The sequence below is a fragment of the Girardinichthys multiradiatus genome, chromosome 11 (assembly GCF_021462225.1).
Source record: "Girardinichthys multiradiatus isolate DD_20200921_A chromosome 11, DD_fGirMul_XY1, whole genome shotgun sequence".
Classification (NCBI taxonomy): Eukaryota; Metazoa; Chordata; class Actinopteri; order Cyprinodontiformes; family Goodeidae; genus Girardinichthys; species Girardinichthys multiradiatus.
Genome location: NC_061804.1, coordinates 10,720,340 through 10,731,425, shown reverse-complemented (window position 1 = coordinate 10,731,425; position 11,086 = coordinate 10,720,340). Strand labels below are relative to the sequence as shown.

The 11,086-nt window shown below is 41.7% G+C and overlaps 1 long non-coding RNA gene across 1 annotated transcript; it reads left to right on the top strand.

Annotated features, from left to right (window-relative positions):
* Positions 1-1,122: 1,122 nt before the first annotated feature.
* On the top strand, positions 1,123-9,853 carry LOC124876859. Its single transcript, XR_007040387.1, has 3 exons — positions 1,123-1,279; positions 3,921-4,022; positions 8,128-9,853. It is a non-coding gene; the product is annotated as an uncharacterized LOC124876859 (long non-coding RNA).
* The last annotated feature ends 1,233 nt before the right edge of the window (positions 9,854-11,086 follow it).

Below are 11,086 nucleotides of genomic sequence, written 5' to 3'. Positions count from 1 at the left end.
CTCCAGCAGTGTTCAGGGCTTTTGGGCCACTGCATAATGGATCCTCTACTTTACTAAACAATGACCATGAGGTGGTTTTAATGCATGGCCTACCTGGTGCCTTTGTTGCTGAACAGTTTAATCTTACCAGTATCAGAACCAGTTTTATTGGTTAAGAAAGTGTGCACAAAAAAAGGAATTTGACTTTGGTTTCCAACTATCACATTGAACCAATTAACTATAAATATATAAACTTTAAAGGAAATAAAAATAAAAGAGCAGCATGTACATGTGTGTGAGTGTACAGCCCACTTTTTCTTATTTAATATATATATAAAGAAAAAAGAAAGGCAGGGTGTGATAGAGCTTATACGTTTTTGTTTCACAGCAGAGTAGCTGACTACTCAGGATGGAAGGTGTTCATTGTCTTCATCAGAGAGACACCCTGGGAGAAGAAACGGTCTCTGTGTTTGTTGATTTTTGCAAACAGTGCAGTGTAGCGCCACCCTAAAGGTAAAAGTCTAAATAGTTTAGACCCTTGGAGTCTTCTGGACTGTTCCTGAACATTCCAACAAATTTTCTTTCATCTGAAGGAGACAGTTTGGGTCAGATGGTTCAAACTTGTCTAAACTGGTTTTAGAATACATGAAGCAGTCCTGGCATCAACTATTTAAAAACCCTCTAAACTATGATCAGACAGAATTAGGCTTGCTGACGGATCAAATCTTGGTGGGGGTGTATGTATATATTTGAGCATTTATGTGTACTTTTGACCTTTTGTGGATTTGTCAAAAAAATACACCATAGATTTAAACCTACTCCTCCATTGTGTACTTTAAATCATTAAATGTTTTGCTGTATATTCAGTGTATCCTGGAGAAGGAAAGGTTCAACCACATCATCAAGAGCAAATAGTCAAAATATTTTTTGTTGTCATGTAAATTTCTGAACTGTGCCGTACATCCTGAAGAGACTGCAATTTTAATAGCTATCCATTTGTGGTAGATGTCTGCAGTTGTTCCTGTTCCCAGCTCCTCCTTCAGCACCTGCCTCTCATTTCTAATCACCCCTGCCTGTATATTACTAGGGTTCTCAGTCAAGGATACCTTGGACCACCAAGCATCATTAAACCATAGCCAGCTACTTTTATGCTAAGTGGTGCAAATGCTCATTAATGGTGTTTGTATGGAATTCAATCAAGATAGCAGAAATCCCCTTTGGCAACTCCTTCTTGATTAGCTTTTAGCTTGCTTGTGTGGTCCAAACTTCTGTTTCCCATTTAGAGAGACATCTCCTGCAGGTAAGATACTGACTGCTCATAGTCTTTCACAATACTTTAAAAACTATTTAAGCATCATTTAAGCATCTCCTACCCAGTTTATTTGGGTTGTATCTACTCCTTGGAGTAACCAGCTGATGATTTGGTCAGACATATTGCAATCCTTTTTGTCTTTTGAGGTTAATCTCATAGAATCTGAGTTGTCCTGTTTTAGGGAATGTTCAGACATTTTCAGCACTAAAACAAAAGTAAAAAAGACATTCATTTTACCTCCACCCTTGACATAACTTCCAGTTTTTGGGAGCTCCAGGAAATACTTTTGTTGCAGAGTCTGCCCTGAACTAGGCCATATATTGTTGATTGAAAGTCACCAATAACCTGCTCTTGCTTTTGAAGATAATTACATTTGCAATTTAAACCCCTCTGGATCTCAGTACACACTTTATATTGTTAAACCCTTTTCGTAGCGTGGACTGACTAAAACTTGTTAGTTGTCAAGAGCTCCTACCAGTTTTGGAATACCTCAAGGACCCATTTTGGGGAGCCACCTCCACACACACCATATATGTTTCCCTTGGCTATTTTTTCTTGAAACAACAACCATTGCCATGTTTGTAAAATGCAAATGTACCAGCTTTTAATACGTGGAGAGATCAATTCAATACAGTTTTATTTATATAGCCCCAATTCACAACACACGTCGTCTCAAGGCACTTCACAAAAGTCCGATTCTTACATTCCAATTAATCCTAACCATTGAACAGTGCAGTCAGAGTTAGTTATTTATTCAAATTGGATAAAACGTTTTTCTATCTAAGGGAACCCAGCAGATTGCATCCGGTCAGTGACTTGCAGCATTCACTCCTCCTGGATGAGCATGTAGAGACAGTGGACAGTCACTGGCGTTGACTTTGCAGCAATCCCTCATACTGAGCATGCATGTAGCGACAGTGGAGAGGAAAATCTCCCTTTTAACAGGAAGAAACCTCCAGCAGAACCAGGCTCAGTGTGAGCGGCCATCTGCCACGACTGACTGGGGGTTTGAGAGAACAGAGCAGAGATACAAAGAGAACAAAGAAGCACTGATCCAGGAGTACTTTCTATGCAAAGGAAAAGTAAATGTTAATGGATGTAGCTCCTTTAGTCGTTTCACCTAGAAAGAAAGAACAGATAAACTCTGAGCCAGTTTTCAAGATTAGAGTCTGAAAGAGAGCACATAGAGTTAGTCACAGTAAAAGCTCAGTCAGTAGCCATGTCTAGGAGAAAGAAAGGGTTAAACACTAAAAGACAGGACAGGGCCATGTGGATCATCTGTAGAAGGTGAGCATTAAATTGTTGCCAGCAGAAGCTCGGATGATGCCACTCTCCAGAAAGGTGTCACAGGTAGACACAGAGCGAGGCCAGGTGTAGCTTCTAAGATGAGAAAAGAGAGAATTGGGATACCTCTCTCTGTCAGACTGATTATAACCATTGGAAAAGAGAAGGGGTCATACAGGTAGCAGAAATGGAGGGTGTGTTTGCACCTAAACCATAACTGAGCTGGTTTAGGCTAAACCTGACTCCCCCTTATTCCAACCAACAGGGAGGGAGGACGGCTCCCTAAACTAAGCCCCTCTAACTATAAGCTTTATCAAAAAGGAAAGTTTTAAGCCTAACCTTAAAAGTAGACAGGGTGTCTGCCTCACAGACTAAAACTGGGAGCTGGTTCCACAGGAGAGGAGCCTGATTACTAAAAGATCTGCCTCCCATTCTACTTCTAGAGACTCTAGGAACCACCAGTAAACCTGCAGTCTGAGAACGAAGTGCTCTGTTAGGAACATATGGATCAATCAGATCTCTGATGTATGATGGAGCTAGATCATTAAGGGCTTTATATGTGAGGAGGATCATTTTAAATTCTATTCTGGATTTAACAGGGAGCCAATGAAGGGAAGCTAAAATAGGAGAAATATGAGCTCTCTTTTTAATTTTCATCAGAACTCTTGCTGCAGCATTCTGAATCAGCTGAAGGTTTTCAACTGCATTTTGTGGACATCCTGATAGTAAAGAATTACAATAGTGCAGCCTTGAAGTAACAAATGCATGGACTAGTTTTTCAGCGTCACTCCTGGACAGAATATTTCTAATTTTGGCAATGTTCCAGAGGTGAAAGAAGGAAATCCTAGAAACCTGTTTAATATGGGATTTAAATGACATGTCCTGGTCAAAAATAACACCAAGGTTTTTTACTTTATTACCGGAGGTCAATTTAATGCCATCCAGGTTAAGTGATTGACTAAGCAGTTTCTTTTTTAAAGATTCCGGTCCAAAGACGACAACTTCTGTCTTGTCTGAATTTAGAAGCAAAACATTTAAAGTCATCCAAGTTTTTATATCTTCAAGACATGCTTGTAGTCTAACTGGTTGGGTTCATCAGGATTTATGGATAAGTAAAGCTGAGTATCATCAGCATAACAGTGAAAATATATCCCATGCTACCTGATGATTTGACCTATTGGAAGCATATATATCACACCTCTATTCAGGAGGTGAGATGGAAGGCAACTAGTCTCAAGTAAACAACATGGGTTGTTTCTGTGCACTCCTGGTTGTGTCTAAGGCTCAAAACATACAGGTTGGATCAATTTAAAATAATAAATTGTTCTGCTATGTGTCCATATAGATGTTTGTCATGTCTCTATGATGGCCTTGTAATGGACTGATCGGTCCAGGGTGTATCCTGATAGGCACCAAACCCTCCTACAACCCTACAAGGATTAGGCAGGTATGGGAAATGAATAAATGAGTGAATATCAGTGCTCTGTTTTATTGTCGATGCCTCAAAATCTAGATGTCCTCAGTTCCCACTGATCCCAACTCTTTCACTACCTTCCTCTTTTTCCAACCATCTCCCCTGTTGATGCTAATTAATCATCCTTCCCTGTATACTGATTGATTTCCTCACTCAATATGAAATATGCACTTTGACATTACACCACACAGAGTAACTGCCAATTGTGCAAAGCTACCTCTCAATGTCTTCATTGCCAGGTCTTTCAGGAAGGAGTACAGTAAAAGAACTACCTTCAAAATAAAAGCCTGAGGTTTTAAAGTGGCTATTGCTGTGATACTTGGCTGTCTTTTTATTTTTTTTAAATAATTTGTTTCTAATTACCTTTTATTCACAATATTTAGACAGCAAAAATGGGCCAGTGAGGGTGGGAATCAAACCTGGGACCACTGTGTCAAGGCCTAATACCCTCTGTAGATAATGCACCTGCTCTACCACTATGCCAGGCATTACCCTGATTATCAGAAGTCTTAAAATATTTTGTTATGAAACAAAAATCAAGTTGTGAGCTTGAATCTGTGGTCATTCAGTGTCAAAGACATACCAACCACCAATATTAGTGCTTCCATGATCAAAGACGACCTGCGACAAATATCAAGCAGTGTCTGTTTTCAGGTAAAATCCTGCAGTGACTGCTCCTGTCACAGATATCTTATTCTTGTCCTTATTTGACCTGGCATGAGAGCTTCTGCATGTGTGCTGTGCTTCAGACTAAACCAAAGTAGCATCAGAGGCTCTCACTGTAAAGATAGGAATTTCTCCTACCACCGAATTATTGATGTTAGAAAAATTGTATCTTTGTAAGATTAGTAGCGACTCAGATTGACATATAAGGTGTTAGCATTTCTAAAAACATTTTCCTTTGTGAAGGGTGAAGAAATCAGGCACATTTTGTCAAACATTGAGTCTGGTCTCATTTATCTGTTGTCTATTAAGTGTCCTCATTGAACAGTTTAATATTTTGAGTACTTAATGCGTCAGGCCTACGTCACTTACTGCAATGATCCCAGTTATTTCCCACATACTTAGTTATCGTCTGGCAGTCTAGGGATGAAAGTTCAATGCTCTATACAGCTAGATCTCTAATATAAGACGGGGCTTCATTTTATTGGACTTCATACACAAGACATTTTTTTAAATTTTAGTTTGGATTTAAAAGCCGACGGAAGCACAAGAATAAAATAAAACCATCCTTTTTTTTTTTGTCCCATAGCAGGGAAATTCAGGTGTACCTACAAAGTAAAGGGCAAATGGAAGCATACATATTTACAAAAAGGCTAAAACAACAACAACAAAAAAACGACTGTAGATGAAGGTAAATTTACAGCATAAGAAACAATCCTGTGAAATTATAAAAAATTGCATACTGCCATTACAAGAAATGTGCAACTGAGTAAGGTAATTTAAAATTGTACAAAATGTGCGTTTAAAAAATAATAATAAAAAAGGTGAGCTCTTGTGGAAGAGACATGATCTTAAGAATTTAAACATTTAAATGATGCTAAGATCATGTCTGTTTTTGTTTGTTTTTTTGTTTTTGTTTTTTTCACCAGTTAATAAATGTAAATGATAAAATGAAGGAACCCTGAAACAACAACTGGGTGGCAGGTGGCCAAAGCAGAGGAACTATGGCTGTTCAAGATGGCGCCGACGATGGCAGCCTCGGAGCTTCGCTCTCTCTTTGTTTTTGTATTTTGTGTGTTTTTATGTTTTTCGAGCCACAGTTCTGTGGTGTCGGGCCACAGTACTGTGGTCTCATTCAGTAGAGACCACACCATCTTTCATTGATCCGAGGTTCACTGAGCTTCTGACGAGTGGAGCTGCGGCTCTATATGGGATTCTGCGCCAAAAACGGCGGAGGGGAAAACGTGCTGGCGCGCTGGTAAAGCTCCGCAAAAGAGGACTTCGCACACCACTGCCTTCAATCCACCTGGCAAATGTCCGCTCTCTCAACAACAAGATGGACGAGCTGCTTCTTCTCACCGGTAAAAACACGGACCTCCGCGGATCAGCGGTTCTCTGCTTCACTGAGACATGGCTGAGTGAAAACATCCCGGACCGCGCAATGCTGTTGCCGGACTTCCAGCTGCTCAGAGCGGATCGCAGAGCGGAGCTATCGGGGAAGAAGCGAGGTGGCGGAATCTGCTTCTATATAAATGAAGGTTGGTGCAGAGACATAAGTGCTGGGAAAACATGTAGTCCGGATCTGGAGTCATTTTCCATAATCTGTAAACCGTTTTATTCACCGAGAGAGTTTTCCTTGTTTATAATAATCGGCTCATATTTTCCACCGCATGGCTGCACTTCTGCCGCGGAAAAACATCTTGCTGAGCTGATTACAGACCTGGAGAAAAAATACACGGACTCTTTCATCATAATACTGTGAGATTTTAACAGAGCAAACCTCTCCAATGAACTCCCCAAATACAGACAGCATAGTAAGTGTCCCACCAGAGACAAAAACCTGCCTGCACTAAAGATCTCCGAGGAAGAGGTAAACAGGCTCTTTCAGCGCATGAAAACAAAGAAAGCTGGAGGACCTGATAACGTCTCCCCATCATGTCTAAAAGCCTGCGCACATCAACTCGCTCCGATCTTCACAAAGATCTTCAACAAGTCACTGGAGAAATGTGAGGTCCCCTCCTGCCTCAAACGATCCACCATCATCCCGGTTCCCAAGAAACCCACCATCCTAGGATTAAATGACTACAGGCCTGTAGCCCTGACGTCTGTGGTCATGAAATCCTTTGAGCGGCTGGTGCTGAAGCACCTGAAAGACATCACTGGCCCCCTGCAATTTGCTTACCGAGCAAACAGGTCGGCAGATGATGCTGTTAGCTTAGGTCTACACTTCATCCTGCAACACCTCGACCGTCCAGGGACGTACGCCAGGATCCTGTTTGTAGACTTCAGCTCGGCCTTCAACACTATACCAGACATCCTCCACCAGAAGCTCACCCAGCTCAATGTCCCAGCCTCCACCTGTCAGTGGATCAACAGCTTCCTGATGGACCGACAGCAGCAGGTGAGACTGGGGAGCATCTTCTCCCGATCCAGATCAATAAGTACTGGTGCCCCCCAGGGGTGTGTTCTATCCCCACTCCTCTTCTCTCTGTACACAAATGACTGCACCTCATCGGACTTGTCCGTGAAACTCTTTAAGTTTGCAGACGACACCACTGTCATTGGACTGATCCAGGACGGTGATGAGTCTGCATACAGACAGCAGGTGGATCGGCTGGTACACTGGTGCGGTCAGAACTACCTTGAACTGAACCCACTCAAGACTGTGGAAATGGTGGTGGACTTTCGGAGAACACCACCCCCATACACCCCCCTCACCATCCTCAACAACACTGTATCGGCCGTGGACCACTTCAGGTTCTTAGGAACCACCATCTCTGAGGACCTGAGATGGTCTTCACACATAGACATTGTTCGAAAGAAGGTCCAGCAGAGACTCTACTTCCTGAGGCAACTCGAGAAGTTCAACCTTCCACAGGAGCTGCTGGTCATCTTCTACACTGCCATCATTCAGTCTGTCTTGTCTTCATCTATCTCAGTGTGGTTTGGCTCATCCACAAAACAGGACAGGTCCAGACTGCAACGAATAATCAGGACTGCAGAGAGAATAATCAGAACTGACCTTCCCTCCATCCAGGACTTCTACGGGTCTAGGGTCAAGAAAAGAGCTGCCAAAATCTCTGCCGACCCCACACACCGTGCACATAAACTGTTTAGAGTTTTACCTTCAGGCCGCCGCTACAGAGCACTGTTTACTAAAGCCAGCCACCACAGAGACAGTTTCTTCCCCCAGGCTGTTTCTCTGTTGAACATTTAATAGAGTACAAAACAACAGCATACAGATGTTGCAAATGCACCTTTTCTATTAGATATGTGTACATTGTAAATTGTAAATTTGTATATTCTGTAATGCAAAAACAGAACAATAGAGCAAAGTGTACCGGAGTCAAATTCCTTGTTTGTATGCACGAACTTGGCAATAAAGCTGATTCTGATACTACTTCTGTGGTTGCAGAGGCCAAACATTGGGTGCAGAGGAGATGCTATGGTGAAGGACTTGGAAGGTTCTGGAAAAATTATCTGGAATGGGAAAATGGGGACCACCCCAGGCAGTGTTTGATCTTGGCAGCAGGGGAACTGAAGCTCCAGATGGAGGTTATAGTTGGGTGGTGGAAAGATCTCCTTAATCTGGCCACCACGTACTACACAGACAGCAGAGTTCAAGGACCTTAGGGGAGGGGGGAGTCCAACTATCAAGGGATCACCATTCTTAGCCAGGTTGCTGTTGGAGTAGGGGGTATATGGTAATCCATAGCAAAAAATGTATCCAAATTTTCAGCACAAAGTCAACTTTATTCCCAGAGCAGGTTGGACTCAGTGAGTGCAGGCTGCTGTCACAGATCCTGTTTGCAGTGTTCATGAAAGATCTCATGGTGTAGTTGTAGAGAAGAGGGTGTCTGGTATAGAAATCTTTGCTTTTTGCAGATGATTAGAAACTGACCTTCAGTGAGCACTAGAGTGGTTCACAGTCAAGTGTAAAGCTACTATAACTCTGAGGCCAGGGTTCTTAACCAGAAAAAGGTGAACTTCCCCATCTGGCTCAGGGCCCAGTTTCTACTCTTCCTAGAGAAGAAGTTCAAGTACCTTTTCTTTTTTCACAAGTGATGATCATGCGATGGAGGAAGACACTGATGGAGGAACTGGGATGCCATCTGCTCAAATGTAGATATTGCTTTTATCCATAGCATCCATCTGTTGACTTCTTTGTTTCTATCATTGTCATGAGACATGGATCATGACTGGGAAAACTGGATTTCAGATATGAGTGGCTGAAATGGGCATTATCTTTATGGTGGCTAGACTCAGCCTTACAGATGGGTTGTGGAGCTCCATCATCCAGGAGAAACAGCTGCTGATCCTCCACTTCCAAAATAGTCAGTTGTGGGATACAGGCTCCTGACCAGGGTGCCTCTGGGTTTCTGGGCATTTCCCACTTTAAGGGGGCCTTCTCATGATGGGTTCTCAACCAAGAGACTCTTGAACAGGACAGGTTTAAACAAGTTTATTGAAATTGTGTTTTTTGGGCAGTGTCAGGATTCCGTAGCCAGCGGACTTCAGAACCAACACACTCATCCACAATGAGCCGATCCCTGAGGAGAAGTGAGCAAGCCACACCCAGAAGAGGCGGGTGGAAATATATTTCCTTTCTGGCCTGGAAATATTTTGAGATCCCCAGAATGGGCTGGAATGTCTCTGGGGGTAGAGATCCATCTTTCCCAACTGGACCTATTACCCAATCTAGGATAAACTGAAGGCAGGGGACGAATGGTTTTATCCAGGGTATGACCTTTAAACCTCCAGTAGTAAAATAAGCTGTGGGTGGACCATAGGTTCCTGTGACAGAAATCTGTTTTTATTTTTTTAACAATAACTTCCTTGGTTTGGATCAAGGCATAAAATGGTGAATGCATGTTCAGAGCTCCATAATTCAAGACAATTATAGAACTTTGGTCCTATTTATGTGTGACAGCATCTGTGCATTGGAGAGGAAGGTTTTAGATTCTACTATGATGCTGCAGAATAGGTCATCTTGCAAAGATTTGTGTGGCTAACTGCCACTCCATGCAACTACCATGAGTTTATTATCTTAGGCCACAATTGTGCAGATGAAATCTTTGAACCATTGACTGTGCAGTCTCAGTAAATGCCCCTCAGACCTTGAGATAAATATTTTAAGGTGACCTGACTCTGCTTTTTATTATGCTGTCAGATTTATATGGTGGATTAAACTTGTTTTTATCGCAGTTTTAGTTTTCCAGCTCTCTTCTTACTCTAAACAGAACTTTTTTTTTTTTCCCCCTTCAGCATGGCTTGAATGCATGGTTTTCATCACTGTGTTAAAATGGTGGGAAATGCTAAGAGGATGTGGCATGTTTTGTACATAATTACCAAACGAGAACTGGCTTGCACAAAAAGGAAATACTACCACAGGAGGCTAGCAGCCCTCAGACTCATTTGCTGTGAAGCAAATGTAATTGGTAAGAAAACACACAGGGGCAAAAGAGTATTTTCATGAAACTGAAGAGACGGCAAAAATATTTTAAACTGGCATTGTTCATCTAAAAGCCTTTTCTTAATGCTGCAGCTGTTTCTGTGTTTGAATTCTGATCCCACGGTTGTAAAGAATTGAAAAAAATGTTCAGCAGAATGATAAAAATGTCTGAAACATTGGTCGTTTTAATAGAGCCAATATGGCTCTGAGCACAGGGCTGCATGGCTTAAGGGGTGCCAATAGAACTTAAAAAAGTTGTCGTTTGAACCCTACACAAGTTTTATATTGCTTGTTTGTGTGCCCAGTCAATGGGGAGCGATGCCCCTAGTTTTATGAACTGTAAGAAAACATGCCTGTGACCTTCTCTACCAGAACAGATGCATCTTAGCTGTATTAGTTTTCTGGTTAAATTCATACTTGGTTCTTTTACTGGTAACTGCGTTCTCTCCCCTAAACATCTACTTAATAAAGCTGTGACTTTGATAAATAATCCTACCTGGGGTCGTTGTCTTCAGATAGGTGTTACGACAGCAGTGTCTAGTTGTACGGCTCTTGGGTTTTAGAATTCTTATTATTTTTTCAGTTTGATTGGATTTTTTTAGAGTTTGCTCTATTATATTGTTTTACATCAAGGCAGGACTGAGGATGTTCTGAGTTACTGCAAATAAATTTCCTTATGAATGACACAGTATGCAGGTTTGTGAGGGAAATAAAATGGGTTAAAGTTGCCTTTAAGTCTATAATTTAAATGAAATCAGGCTTTATTGCTGCTTAACCAATACATGTTTCATACAATCTGAGATGTGAGGCTGTGCTGGAGCCTGGAGTAAAAATGTCATGTTGAGAGCAAAAGAAAGTGCTGCAATTCACAGCCTAATTAGTGCACATCCTCTGAAAATAGAACATCTTGTACTTCATGGGA